The sequence below is a fragment of the Sciurus carolinensis genome, chromosome 3 (genome assembly GCF_902686445.1).
Source record: "Sciurus carolinensis chromosome 3, mSciCar1.2, whole genome shotgun sequence".
NCBI lineage: Eukaryota > Metazoa > Chordata > Mammalia > Rodentia > Sciuridae > Sciurus > Sciurus carolinensis.
In genome coordinates, this window is record NC_062215.1 from 117,255,382 (window position 1) to 117,269,763 (window position 14,382).

A 14,382-nucleotide genomic window follows, 5' to 3' on the forward strand; every position below is an offset into this window, starting at 1 on the left:
TCTAATTTATCATGTGTTTTTTGTGGTTAGAGTTTTCTGTGATCTCTAAATCTCTTCTTACTGTAGGACTGCAAAGTTATTTCTATGTTTTCCTCTATAAGTGATATAGTTTTGGGATTTACATGCAAATCTATAATCTATCTTGAGTTAATTTGTGTATACAGTATAATATGAATCTTAAGTTCTTTTATTCCAATATGGATAACCGTTTGTTCTAACACAAAGTGTTGAAAAGACTTTCCTTTCCTACATAATTGCCTTCGTGCTCTTTTCTAAAACGTTTCACCATGTAATCCTGGATACACTATTCTGTTTCATGACTCTTTTTCTTTTTTACATTCTCTAACACCACATTGTCTTAATTATGATAGCATTGTTACATACATTAAAATCATGTAGAATATTTCTTTCAAGTTTGATCTTTTTTCATTTTGGATATATATGTGCATTGTATTCCATCTAATTCTAAAAGAAATTATTTTGTCATTATTCTAGGAAAACAAGAAACCTTACTGGGGTTTTGCTCATAGTGTTACTGATTATATACAGTTGAGAAGAACTGTCACTCTTACAATGTTGAGTCTTCCAATGTTTTCATTTATCTAGGATGCCAAAAATCTGCCTCATAAATGTTTTATAGTTTTCAGTGTAGAGGTCATACACATATTTTAAAATATTAATCCCAAAGATTTTATTCTTTCATACTTCTAATAGCCCTTGTGATTTGGATGAATTTTAGGTTCATAGCAAAATTGAACAGAAGGCAGAGAGAGTTCTCATAAACCCCTGCCTTCATGCCTGTATAGCCTCTCCCATTAGCAACATTCCCTGAGTGGTGCATATTCTTAATTGATGAATGATACACTGATACATATTAATCGCCTAAAGTTCTTAATTCCATTAGAGTTCACTCTTACTGCCATACATTCTATAGGTTTGAACAAATGTCACCCATGATATCCAGGATGACCATCATTATGGTATCATACAGAATAGTTTCTCTACTCTGATAAACCACAGTGCATGCAGTTGGGCAGTTGTATGTCTGTCTGTCTGCTTTTCTGTCCCATTTTCATTTGAGATGGTCACTTCCTTGTACTCAGCTTGAGGGCCCCCAGTGCAGTGTGGTTTCTATCTTTAGCATCATCCCCAATAGATCTCCTTGCAAAGTACAGAATTTCTGTGGGAAGTAGTCAGTGAATTGATGAAGATTCCCTTTTTGCCTAGGACTTACAGAGAACATAAAAATTCCACCACAGCCTAAACTCCATTTTAAAGCATAATTCATAGCTCAGCTGTTTTCATTAAACCTACAACCATGGGTAGGAGCTTCCTCTTCCCAAAGAAAACAGTAGTAGACCCTATTCTCTTAGCCAGGGCTTTTCACTTTATAAATTTTAGCTCAGTAAAGATTTTTTGGTTTTTGTTTTTGTCCGTTGCTTAACTTCTTAGATGGACTTTTAAACATGATTTTGTGTAGTACCAACTTGCTGTTATAGTTAGTTTGTTCTCTTGTAACTTCCTGCTTTGTAGGGGCAATGTGAAGTTTCATGGACATTTTAATGTGAGCCTTTTCCCATATTATTAAGCAGTTTTTGAAAAATATATTTTTTAATGCCCACTGAATAATCCATTCTACAAATGTATGTTAATTTACTTAACACATCTTCAGTTTGTAGACATTTAGATAGCTAATTTTTACTGTTATAATGTTGAAATTGTCTTTTGAAAATCAGTTAAATATTCATGTGTTGCTTTGCCTCACTCAAAGTTACTATACAAATTTAAATAATGAGACATTAAATTTACCTATAAAATTGCAAAATGTCTATGTGTTTGACAGTATTCACATACACCAATGGTGGCAACCTAAATCTTTAGTAATTGTAATTTTACCTGTGGAAGAAAATTTGGCAATGTTTATCATGTTTATTCAAGCCAAGTGCCCCTTAATGTGTAGCACACATATGTCTAAGGTTATTTATTGCATCATTTTTAATAATAGAAAGATTCTGCAAGAAACCTAAAGAACCCACAAATGGAAAACTAAATGAAATCTAGTATAACCACATGGGAAAATACTAAGCAACCCTAAGAGACTACCTAGATTTTCATATGCTGATGAAAATTGTTTTGTTAAAAACAAGCAAATGTGGATAACATGCCAAAATATGGTTAAATAGGAGGAATAAATCTGGAGTTCTCCAGGATAGTGGGATAAGTATAGTTCACATTAACCTATTATATATTTTATGAAGAGGTACAAGAGAGGAGCTCAGAAGCTCTAAATGAAAATATAACAGGAGAGGGAAATACTGATTGACCTGATCTGATCCTCCGTGCACACTGTATGTATGTGTTGAAATGTCAAGCTGAACCCCATTAATATTTACAAGTATGAATTGCTTGTAAAAAATTAAAACTCTGAAAAAAAGATTAAAATGGATAAATATACAAATTCCATAAAATGTGGATATACAGCACTCTCATTCTCATGCACACATATAACCATGCATACATAAACACATGTTTTATATGTAGAGAACATTTCAGTATACATGAAAAACATAGCTATCTGCTGCCCATATTAAAAAGGATTATATGCCTGGGATATGAGAAATGTTTGGTTTTATGCATACTCCCTTAGGTTGCATACAAATGCTGAGTACATACATAACTGTGAAATATATATATATATATTATATATATATGTGTGTGTATGTGTGTGTGTGTATGTGTGTGTGTGTGTGTGTGTGTGTGTCTATGAATACACAGTCATACTTATTTGTTGTATTTAGAGTTACACATTTCACTAGCTAGGAGTACACTTTGAAGTAATGTATAAATCAGAGCTTCAAAATGATTTTTCTCAATTATTTAGTTGGATTTCTAAATACTGTCTTAGGAAATTTTTCCCATTTTATTACTCTTTTTTTTTTTTTTTAAACAGGAGGTTTTTTTCCATTTATTTATTTATTTATTTATTTATTTATTTGCAGTGCTGGGGATTGAACCCAGAACCTTGTGCTTGTGCAAAGCAAGCACTCTACCAACTCAGCTATATCCCCAGTCCCCCATTTTATTACTCTTAACACAGTTGTTTGATTCAGAATGGTTATTTTTATTCCACTGAAAATAATAGTTTTGTCTGCTGGTTCCACAGCATTTAAAATGATATGGTTTTTATATGGGGGAGAATAGTGACCCACATAGGTTTATCAAGGATTTTTTCCCCCCTGATGAAACGTGTGTAATTTTGTTCTTTTAAAATTAATGTTATTAGTGCGTGTTAGGCATACAGGATATTGAGTTTCAATGAGGCATATTCATACAAGCATATAACACACTTTGATCATTATCACCCCATTATCCCCTTTAACCCTCCAGTCTCTCTTCCCTCGATCCTCTTGCTCTTTTCTAACATTTCTTCTATTTTCACATCCTCTGTCTTTATCTTTCTCTTTCTTCAATTTAGGTTCCATGCAAGAAAGAAACTAAGCAATACTTATCTTTCTGAGTTGACTTATTTCACTTAACATGATCATTTTTAGTTTCATTCATTTTCCTGCAAGGGACATGAGTTTGTTCTTTATGGCTGAATACTATTTTTTGTGGATATACACCACATTTTCTTTACCCATTCATCCACTGACAAGTACCCCGATTTCATAATATGGTTATCATGAATTATGCCACAATAAACATGGGTAGGTAGATATCTCGGTAGTATGATAAATTTAATTCCTTTAGATATATATTGAGGAATGGTATAGCTTGAAGATAAGGTAGTTCTCTAGTTTTACTTTTTAGTTTTTTGAGGAACCTCCAGACTGATTTCCATCACAACTGTATTAATACACAGTCCTATCAAAAGTGTACATGTTCCTTTTTCTCTATATTCTCACCAGTGCTTATTATAATCGCATTCTTAGCCCGGCCCAGTGGCCCATGCCTGTAATCCCAGAGGCTCAGGAAGCTGAGACAGGAGGATGATGGATTTAAAGCCAGCCTCTGCAAAACTGAGGCACTAAGTAACTGAGTGAGACCCTGTCTCTAAATAAAAATACAAAATAGGGTTGGGAATGTAGCTGAGTGGTGAGTGCCCCTAAGTTCAATTCCCTGTACCAAAAAAAAAAAAAAAAAAAATTGCATTCTTGATGATAGCCATTATAATTTTAGTGAAATAATGTAAATGTGGTTTTGATTTACATTTCCCTGATGACTAAAAAATTTGAATGCTTTTTTCATTTAATTGGTGACCATTGATCTGTTGAATTATTTGGGGTGTTTTTGTTAAGTTTTTTAATTATTTATATAATCTGGATGCTAATTCTCTGTTGGAAGAGTAGTTCTGTGACTACAATTCTATTCCATTGGTCTGCCTGACTGTTTTTATGCAAATGTCATGCTGTTTTTCTTACTATGGCTTTGTGTCATTTGAAATTGGTATTTTTAACGGTTAGCTTTGCTCATTGTGTTCAGAATTGGTTTGGTTGTTTGGGGGGTCTTTTTTTCTTTCACATGAGTTACAGGAATTTATTTTTATAATTCTTTGACAAATGTCATTGATATTTTGATGGTGATTTCAATATCTGTAGATATTTTGCTAATATGGTCATTTGAACAATTTTAATTCTGCCAATCCATAATGAGATATCTTTCCACCTTCTAGTGTCTTTTTTGATTTCTTCCTTCTGTGTTCTTTAATTTTCATTGTAGAATTCTTTTACCTCATTGGTTAGGTTTGTTCCTAGATATTTTAGTTTTCTTTTGAAACTACTCTGAATAGGATTGTTTTCCTGATTTCTTTTTCAATGGGTCATTATAAGAATGTAGAAAAGCTGCTGATTTTTGTATGTTGATTTTATATTCTGCTACTTTGCTGAATTTGTTTATCAGATCTAAATGTCTTTTGGTGGAATCTTTAAGGTCTTCTAAATGTATGATCATATCATCTATAAATAGAGATAATTTGATTTTTTTTCCTTTCTTATTTGTATTCCCTCTTTATTTCTCTTGCCCAATTTTTCCAGCTAAAATTTCAAGTACCATATTCAATAAGAGTGATGAGAGTGGATAACTTTGTCTCTTTCTCTTGTACCTGATTTTAGAGGAAATGCTTTCAGTTTTTTACTATTCAGTATGATGTTGACTTTGAGTTTGCTGTACATAGCCCTTACAATGTTAAGGTAAGATACTTCTATACCTATTTTTTTCAGGGCTTTTATCATGAGAGGATGTTGAATTTTGTTTAGTGTACTTTTCTGCATCCACAAGTTGATCATGTGATTATTGTCCTTGATTCTATATCTGTGATGTATTATATTTATTGTTTGCAAATGTTGACCATCCTTGCATCCTCATAATGAAACCAACTTGGTCATAGTGCATGATGATTCTTTTTAATGTGTTTTGAATTAAATTTGCAGACAATAAAATTAAGGACTTTTGAATCTATGGTCATCACGAATGTTGGTTTACAGTTTTCTTTTTCTGTGTCCTTATCTCTTTTGGTATTAGAGTGATATTGACTTTATAGAATTACTTTGGGAACACTCCTTTCCTTTCAATTTCATGGAATAGTTGAAGTACATTGATGTTAGTTCTTCTTTAAAGTTCTGGCAAAATTTCAGCAGTGGATCTATCTGGTTCTGGGCTTTTCTTTGTTTATTACTGCTTCAATCTCCTTGTTTTTTATTGGTTTGACAAGTTTCATTTAATATCCTCTTTGTTCAATTTTGGTAGGTCAGATAAGACCAGAAATTTATCTATTTCTTCTAGATCTTCCAATTTATTGGAATATAGGTTTTCAAAAAAGTCTCAATGATCCTCTGTATTTCACTCGTATCTGTTGTCCCTTTCTTTATCTCTAGTTTTATTAATTTGAATTTTCTCTCCTTTTGGTTTTTTGGATTAGGGACTTATAAATCTTGTTCATCTTTTCAAAGAACTAACTCTTTGTTTCATCTATCCTTTGTTCTTTTAGTTTTTATTACATTAATTTCAGCTCTGATATTTATTATTTCTTCCCTTATAGTTGTTTTATGTTTAGTTTGTTCTTGTTTTACTAAGATCTTGAAAGGTATCATTAAGTTATTTATTTAAGATCTCTAGACTTTAATGTAGTCACTCATAACTATACACTTTTCTATTAGAACTGCTTTTGCTGTACCCACAGATTCTGGTATGTTGTGTTTCCATTTTCATTTGATTCTAGAATTTCTACAACTCCCCCTGCTTTCAATTTCTTCAATGACCCATTGATCATTCAAAAGTGTTCAATCTCCATGTGTTTGTACAGTTTCTATAGTTTCTCTTACCATTGATTCCTCATTTCATTCTTTTATGATCTATTAAGATGTGAGAAATTATTTCGGGGTGTTTGTTTCTTTTTGCATTTGGTAAGTCTTGTTTCATGGCCTAAAATACAAAACTATTTTGGAGAAAACTCCATGAACTGCTAAAAAGAATGTGTATTCTATTGTTGTTGAGTGGAGTATTCTAGAGGCATCTGTTGAGTGCATTTTGTCTACAGTGCAGTTTAACTCTATTGTTTCTTTCTTGATTTTTATCCAGATGACCTATTTTTGAGATTGTGGTATTGAAGTCTCCTAATATTATTATTATATTAGATTCTGTCTGTCTTTTTTAATCTCACTCCTTTTATCACTATTTTTAAAAAAGTATTCTTCTGATAAAGTTTAAAATTTAGTTACCACCTTAATGTTCTCATTCAATGAGTTTTCTTTTTCATGCTATTGATTTCTTCTTTTTCATAAATGTATTTCATTTTATACATATCTATTCATGTGTTTAATAGGGCCATTAGATGCTCTGTTGATCTTATAAATATCCATCTAGCACAGAAATTGACACACAGGTGCTCAATTAATATTTGATGACTTAATCAATGAAGACTTGATTAAGTAGCTTCATCAAATCCCCCCCAAAAAAAAATCCATCTTGATTTTATTTTCCTGGTGTTTTCTACTCATAACATTTAATGTCACCAAATTTATTTTAATCTGTGGTTAGAAACCTGAATGATTGCATTTCTAATATATATCAAAAAGTTATAAATACTAAAATATATTCCTTTTCACATACTTTTTTCATTTTTGCACTCAATTCAATAAAAAACTCGATAAAATATTCAGTTTCATCAAATAAGGTATTTTTATACAATAGATTTCCCATCTTTTGGTTCTAAATTTCAAATTATTTTTTGCAGGCTTGCAAATATATTTGTTTCTTCATAAAGAATACATTAATAATTTTCTTTGCCTGACAGTTTTTTTATATATTGCAATATGTGTCTTTATAATCCTCCTACATAAGTATTAGAAGCCTGTCTATAAATAGAATTCCCCTTTCAAATCTGTATCTGTTATATAAACAAAATATAAACACCTTATGCACAATACTCCACTGTATCATGGTATGTGATATCATAGTAAAGAACTCTGAGAACAACTTGTTGTTTTTTTCCTTTCTCATTCACAATTTTTTATCTTTAAAACTCAAAAATTTATAAGGGCATATCCAGGTGTGTTGATGAACCTTTCATTTTTTCATCTCAGATCTTTCTTCAGCTCAAAAACTTTCTTTTCTTTCAGATTTAATTATTTATTTCCTCGCTATTTTTGCTTTCTTCCTCTGAAACAGTTATGCTTCTTTGATCATATTTCTGTCCTTCCTACCATCATTATCTAGGTCATCTTTTTCATCTCTTTGATATTTGTTCCTGCAATACGGAAAAAATTCAAATATTTCCACATTTCATTGAGTGAGCTTAATTTTTATATGTGCTCTTGATCATCTTCTCAAATGCCATTTTAATTTTTCTATTCAATTTTTATTTTCTCAATCCTATTGCAGCCTTCACATTTTGCATTTTTTTCCATTTCATTCCATTATCTGATTAGAAACACTACATTTCATAGAAGCTTCTCCTCCCAAATCTCTTTGAGTACATCAATGTTTATGACTTGTAAGGTTTTTTTAGCTGTTTCACATTCTTTTCTAAATTTAAATTAAATGCATTTTCACTGATAATTATTAAAAATTGAGCACATTAGTGAGGTATCCTGTAATGTTTTTAAATCTTGCTTTTAAATCATGTTTAAATCAGGGAAATATATTATTTCCTTAGGCATTTATCACATTTGTGGTAAAACTTTCAATGCACTTCCTTTTAGCTTGTTCAAATGGGTAGTTTATTATCATCATCCATAGTCAGCCTGCTGTGGGGCAGCACACCAGAACTTCTTACTCCTAACTATGACACCTGTCAATCAACCTTTCCCCATTCGTCTACCCTCATCTAAGGTAACCACCACTCTACTCTCAACTTGAGATTTGTCAGTTATTTCAACATAAACTGATTTTAAGAGTTTTGCTGTTGCTTTACCTCACCAGGTCAGCACCCCTTACCTTTGTCCAGCAGTGCCTTCACAACATCTTCATTGATTTACTTCACTTCATTGAGTTTAGATTGATTCAGACCTAGCATTTCTTTCTGATAGGATGGGCAATAGTTTTTTTTTTTTGTTGTTGTTGTTGTTTTTTTTTTATTCTGCTGTCACTGAATACTTACATCCCATAATTCCCCCCATATGTATGTATATTTTTCTTTTTCTCCTTGAACTACACTAAAATATTTTGATCCTACACAAATTTGCTAATAGAAGTTGAAACTTCAAGCCCATACCTGAGGTTGTCAGACACAATGTGTACACTTTCCTTTGTATGGTGCAAATTACTATAGAGATCCACTGTGCACTCTCTCTAAAGCAGTTCTTAAAGAATGCAGCCTCTCCTTATCTGAGAGAAGTCGGAGTGTAGATGAATCCAAAATTTAGTTTGGAATAGTCCAAAAGATATTTCTCATGGATTTGGAGAAATGCCACTTGATTTTGGTTATATCAATGTAAAACTGTGAGGTAATGGGGTAAATCAAAGACTTTCTCTGTTATCTGAGGAAACTATTTGTCCTGCTGGGCATAGTGACACATGCCTGTAATCTCAGCTACTCATGATTGATGCAGGATTGCAAGTTCAAGGCCAGCTGTGGCAACTTAGGAATACCTGTCTCAAAATAAATAAAATAAAATAAAATGAACTGGGAATGTAGCTCAATAATAGAGTATTTGCCTAGGATGTGTAAGATCCTACATCAATTCCCAATATTAGGACCATAATACAAAATAAAATAAAACTATTTGTCCCATCATGATTCAGAGGATGCTCTGAGTAGTATATCATCCAAAAGTACAATTCATATGTTACTCCCAGTGTTATCCACTATTGGAAATTTTGTACAAATCTCAGCATATCTTCTCTTAGGCCTCTTTTTCATACTTTTCGTGCTTTTTATCTTCACCTACACACATACACACTTACTCATTATTAGCAATTCACGACATTTTGTGCTTTTATTTTTACTCATGTGATGGGAAATTAATGAGAACCTATCAGAAATGACCACCCTCCTCCTACTATTTCTTTAACCAAGAATCTCTCTCGTTATGAAGTTACCTCTTTTTTTCTGGATGAAATTTTATGTATTTGTTAAGTGTTATTTCATTCATCTCATTCTTTCTTATAAGGTCCTTGTTTAATCTATTTTATATTTATAGGATAGAGATGATCTAAAGTATCCTGTAAAGAATGTTTATATTTTTACGTTTTTATATTTTTCACATTGAGAACTAGATCATTTGAAATCCCCTTCAACATGCATTCCCAGGGTGAGTGAAAGGGTCTGCCTTTAGCTTATTAGTCAGGTGTTTATACAGTCCTCTTCCCTCCAGACAGTCTCTGACTATGCTGTGTGTTGGCATAGTTATTAATAGTGCTGCTTTCATTCCCTAAAGTTGCTTGGTTTGCATAGTAAATTACATCATCACCCTACATAGGACTATGAGATATGATTTAAATGAGTCATATATGTATAATAGCCTTATTCATCCTTTCCTAATACTGTGAGGTAACTTTAATGGGATTAAACTTGAACAGGTGAAACTAAGAGTTAATTAAATTCAGTGACAATTGAAAAGACAACTAAATGGATCAAATGTTCAAAGCAGAAGCAAATTACTAAATCTTATTTGTCAGGCCAGTGTTTGTTTTTTTAACTTTACTTTTTTTTTTTTTTTTGTATTGGGAGTTTAATCCAGGGGTTCTTTATCACTACATTTTCCTGTCTTTTTTCTTTTCTTTCTTTCTTTCTTTCTTTTTTTTTTTTCTGAGACAGGGTCTCACCACTAAGTTACTGAAGCAACTCAAATTTGATACTTCTCCCTCAGCCTCCCTAGTTGCTAGAATATAGGCATGTGCCATCAAACCCAGCAGTAGGCCAATATTTTATATATGCTAGCTAACAGTGTAAAATAGAGTATTTATATATTTGTTCTTTAATTCTAAAAATCTTGGATGGGCCCCTTTGGTTCAGAGATTAGATACCGGATGACTCTAAATCCCCACTCCACCTGTCTCAGGAGTTAGTCACTTTTCTACCATGCACTAAGAGCTTACCTATCAAGGCATACACAAAACCTTAACCTTTATATTTATTCATATGTGGAAGAGTTGATTCCTCTCAAAACTGATCACCCAACACACATAATCATGGATGAACTTTTAAATCAGAGTCAGAATAAGTAATCCCTCAAAGAATCCAAACCTTTAGAGTCAGCACCATTTTTGCTTATTATTAAATTTTGTCTCTAGAAAAGTTACTTAATTTCACTCATTCTCAGTTATCTTTCTAAGAAATAGTTAAAGCTCCAATATCTTAGAGTTTCTGTCAGAGTAAGAGAAACTAAATGTAAGTCAACTAGTAAAATCTTAGTACAATTCTTTTATAAAGCCCAAATGTAATTATTAAGGGAAAATTAAAGGTGAAGAAAGATTCCCTTATTTTCTCAGAAAGTCTTTTAATAGACTATCTTTAGAGGAGTTTTAGCTTTACAGCATGCAGTATCAACAGCCCTCACAAGAGTGGCACATATGTTAAAATGCATGAACCCACATTGGCCCATATTAATCACATACAGTCCATAGCTTACATTAGGGTTCACTCTCTTCACGGTATTTTATATGAATCTGGCAAATGTATAATCACATGAATCCACCACTATGGATTACCTTGATGGTAAACTACCATACAGAGTCATTTCACTGCCCTAAAAATCCTCTGTGTTCTGCATATTCATCCCTTTCTCTTCCTTAACCCTTGAAAACCACTTATCTTTTTACTGTTTCCACATTGTTTTCTGTTTTCGAAATGTCAGAGACTTGAAATCATGTAGTAGTAGCCACTATTAACCTGGTTTCACTATGAATTTAAGATTGCTCCATGTCTTTTCATGATTTGATAGTTTACTTCCTTGTCTCACTGAGTAATATTCCATTTTCTGATTCTACCAGAGTTTATTTGCCCTTCTGTGTACTCAAGAACATCTTGGTTGATGCTAAGTTGTGGCAAGTATGAATAAAACTGCTATGTATATCCTTATGCAGGAGTTTCTGTGGACAAAGGTTTTCAGTTCCTTTGGGTAAATAAAGTTATGGAAATTATGAATAAAACTGCTCTGTACATCCATGTGCAGGTGTTTCTGTGGACAAAAGTTTTCAGTCCCTTTGCATAAATACCAAGGCACTTGATTGATGCATGATATAGTAAAAATATGTTTGGTTTTATTAGCAAACACCAAGCTGTCTTCCGAAATGGGTGGCAATTTTGCATTCCCACCAGCAATGAATGAGTGCTTCTGTTGCACTACATCCTTGTCAGCACTTGGTATTGTCAAGGTCCTGAATGTCAGTCTAACAGGTTGTCCTGGTACCACACTCTTGTTTTAATTTGCATTTCCCTGATGACATTTGATGTGGAACATCTTTTCAAATGCTCGTTAGTCATCTGTGTACCTTCTTCAGTGAGATGTTTATTAAGATCTTTGACCTATTTTTTATTTTTAGTTAAATTTATTTTTAATTTATAAATGAAAACATGAAGTATATATACTAATGGGGTACCATGTGATGTTTCCATTTATATATACATTGCATAATGTTTAAACCATGTCAAACATATCTATCTCCTCAATCATCTATCATTTCTTTATGGTGAAAACTCAGAAGTCTTTAGCTTTCTAAAATCACAGAAAATTGGCACCTATAGTCACCCAACTGTAGAATAGCACATTAAAATGTCTTGCTTCTATCCAACTAAAACAAAGTACCCATTGATCAACCTTTTCTCCATTTGTCCCTATCACATTTCTCAGCTTCTAATAACATCCATTCTACTCTCAATTCTATGAAATTAACTTTTTTAGATTGTGAGTATGAATGAGATCATGTGGTTATTGTCTTTCTGGGCTGGCTTATTTCACTTGACTCCAGTTCCAACCCAGGTATTACAAATGACAAGATTTCATTCTTTCTATGGATCAATAGAATTTCATTGTGTGTATGTACCCTATATTCTTTATCCATTCAGCAGTTTATGGACAGTTAGGCTGTTTTAACTATGAGCTGTTGTAAATAGCATGCTAGTGCAGAGGTCTCTTAAAAATACAGATTTAGTTTCATTTGCACATATACCCAGGAGTAGGATGCTAGTAGGATGACAGTTCTATTTTTAATTGTTTGAAGAAACTCCATACTGTTTTCCATAATGGATTTACTAATTTACTTTCCCAACAGTAAGCAGTTGTTCCCATTTTCCACACCCTTATTAACTAGCCCATTTTCAAAATAGGGTGCTTGTTTTCTTATTGTTCAATATTGAGACATCTCTGTATAATTTTGGATAACAGCCATTTATCAAATTTGTGTTTTTCAATGCTTTCTCCTAGTCTATAGCTTAGCTTTTTTATTCTTTTGTCATTCCTTTCATAGAAAAGAAATTTTTAAGAAAGTCTGGCCCTAAGCCAACATGATGAAGATTTGGACCTACTTTTTCTTCTACTTGGTACAGTGTCTCTGGTCTAATTCCTAGGTCCTTGATCCATTTTGAGTTGAGATTTGTGCAAGGTGAGAGATAAGGGTTCAGTTTCATTTTGCTGCATATGTATTTCTAATTTTCCCAGAACCATTTGTTCAAGAGGTTATCTTTTCTCCATTGAATGTTTCTGGCACCTTTGTCTAGTATGAGATAACTGTATCTATGTGGGTTTGTCTCTATATCTTTTATTCTGTATCATTGGTCTGCCTGTCTTTTTTGGTGCCAATACCATGCCGTTTTTGTTACTATTGCTCAGTAGTATAGTTTAAGGTCTGGTATTGTGATACCAACTGCTTTGCTCTTCCTGCTAAGGATTGCTTTGACTATTCTGGGTGTCTAATTTTTCCAAATGAATTTCATGATTGCTTTCTCTATTTCTATGAGGTACGCCATTGGGATTTTAATTGGAATTGCATTAAATCTGTATAGCACTTTTGGTAGTATGGCCATTTTGACAATATTAATTCTGCCTATCCAAGAACATGGGAGATCTTTCCATCTTCTAAGTTTTCTTTAATTTCTTTCTTTAGTGTTCTATAGTTCTCATTGTAGAAGTCTTTTCACCTCTTTTGTTAGATTGACTCCCAAATTTTTTTTGGGGGGGGGCTATCATGAATGGAGTAGTTTCCCTAATTTCTCTTTCAGAGGATTCTTCAAATATGAATAGAAATGCATTCGATTTATCAGTGTTGATTTTATATCCTGTGACTTTGCTGAATTCATTAATTAGTTCTAGAAGTTTTCTGGTAGAAATTTTTGGATCCTCTAAATATAGAATCAGACTCCTAGAGCACAAGAAATGAAAGCAAGAATCAATAAATGGGATAGATTCAAGCTAAAAAGCTTTTTCTCAGCAAAGGAAACAATCAATAATGTGAAAAGAGAGCCCACAGAGTAGAAGAAAATCTTTTCCATATGCACTTCAGATATAGCACTAATCTCCAGAATTTATAAAGAACTCAAAAAACTTTACACCAAAATACAAATGACCCAATCAATAAATGGGCTAAGGAACTGAGCAGACACTTCACAGAAGAAGATATACAAGCGATCAACAAATATATGAAAAAGTTTTCAACATCTCTAGTAATTAGAGAAAAGCAAATCAAACCACCCTAAGATTTCATCACACTCCAGTTAGAATGGCTTTTATCAAGATTACAAGTAATAATAGGTTTTGGTGGGAATGTGGGGGAAAAGGCACGTTCATATATTTCTGGTAGGATTGCAAATTGGTGAAGTCATTCTGGAAAGCAGTATGGAGGTTCCTTAGAAAACTTGGAATGGACCCACCATTTGACCCAGCTATCCCACTCCTCGGTTTATATTCAAAAGACTTAAAATTAGCATACTACAGTAATGCAGTCACA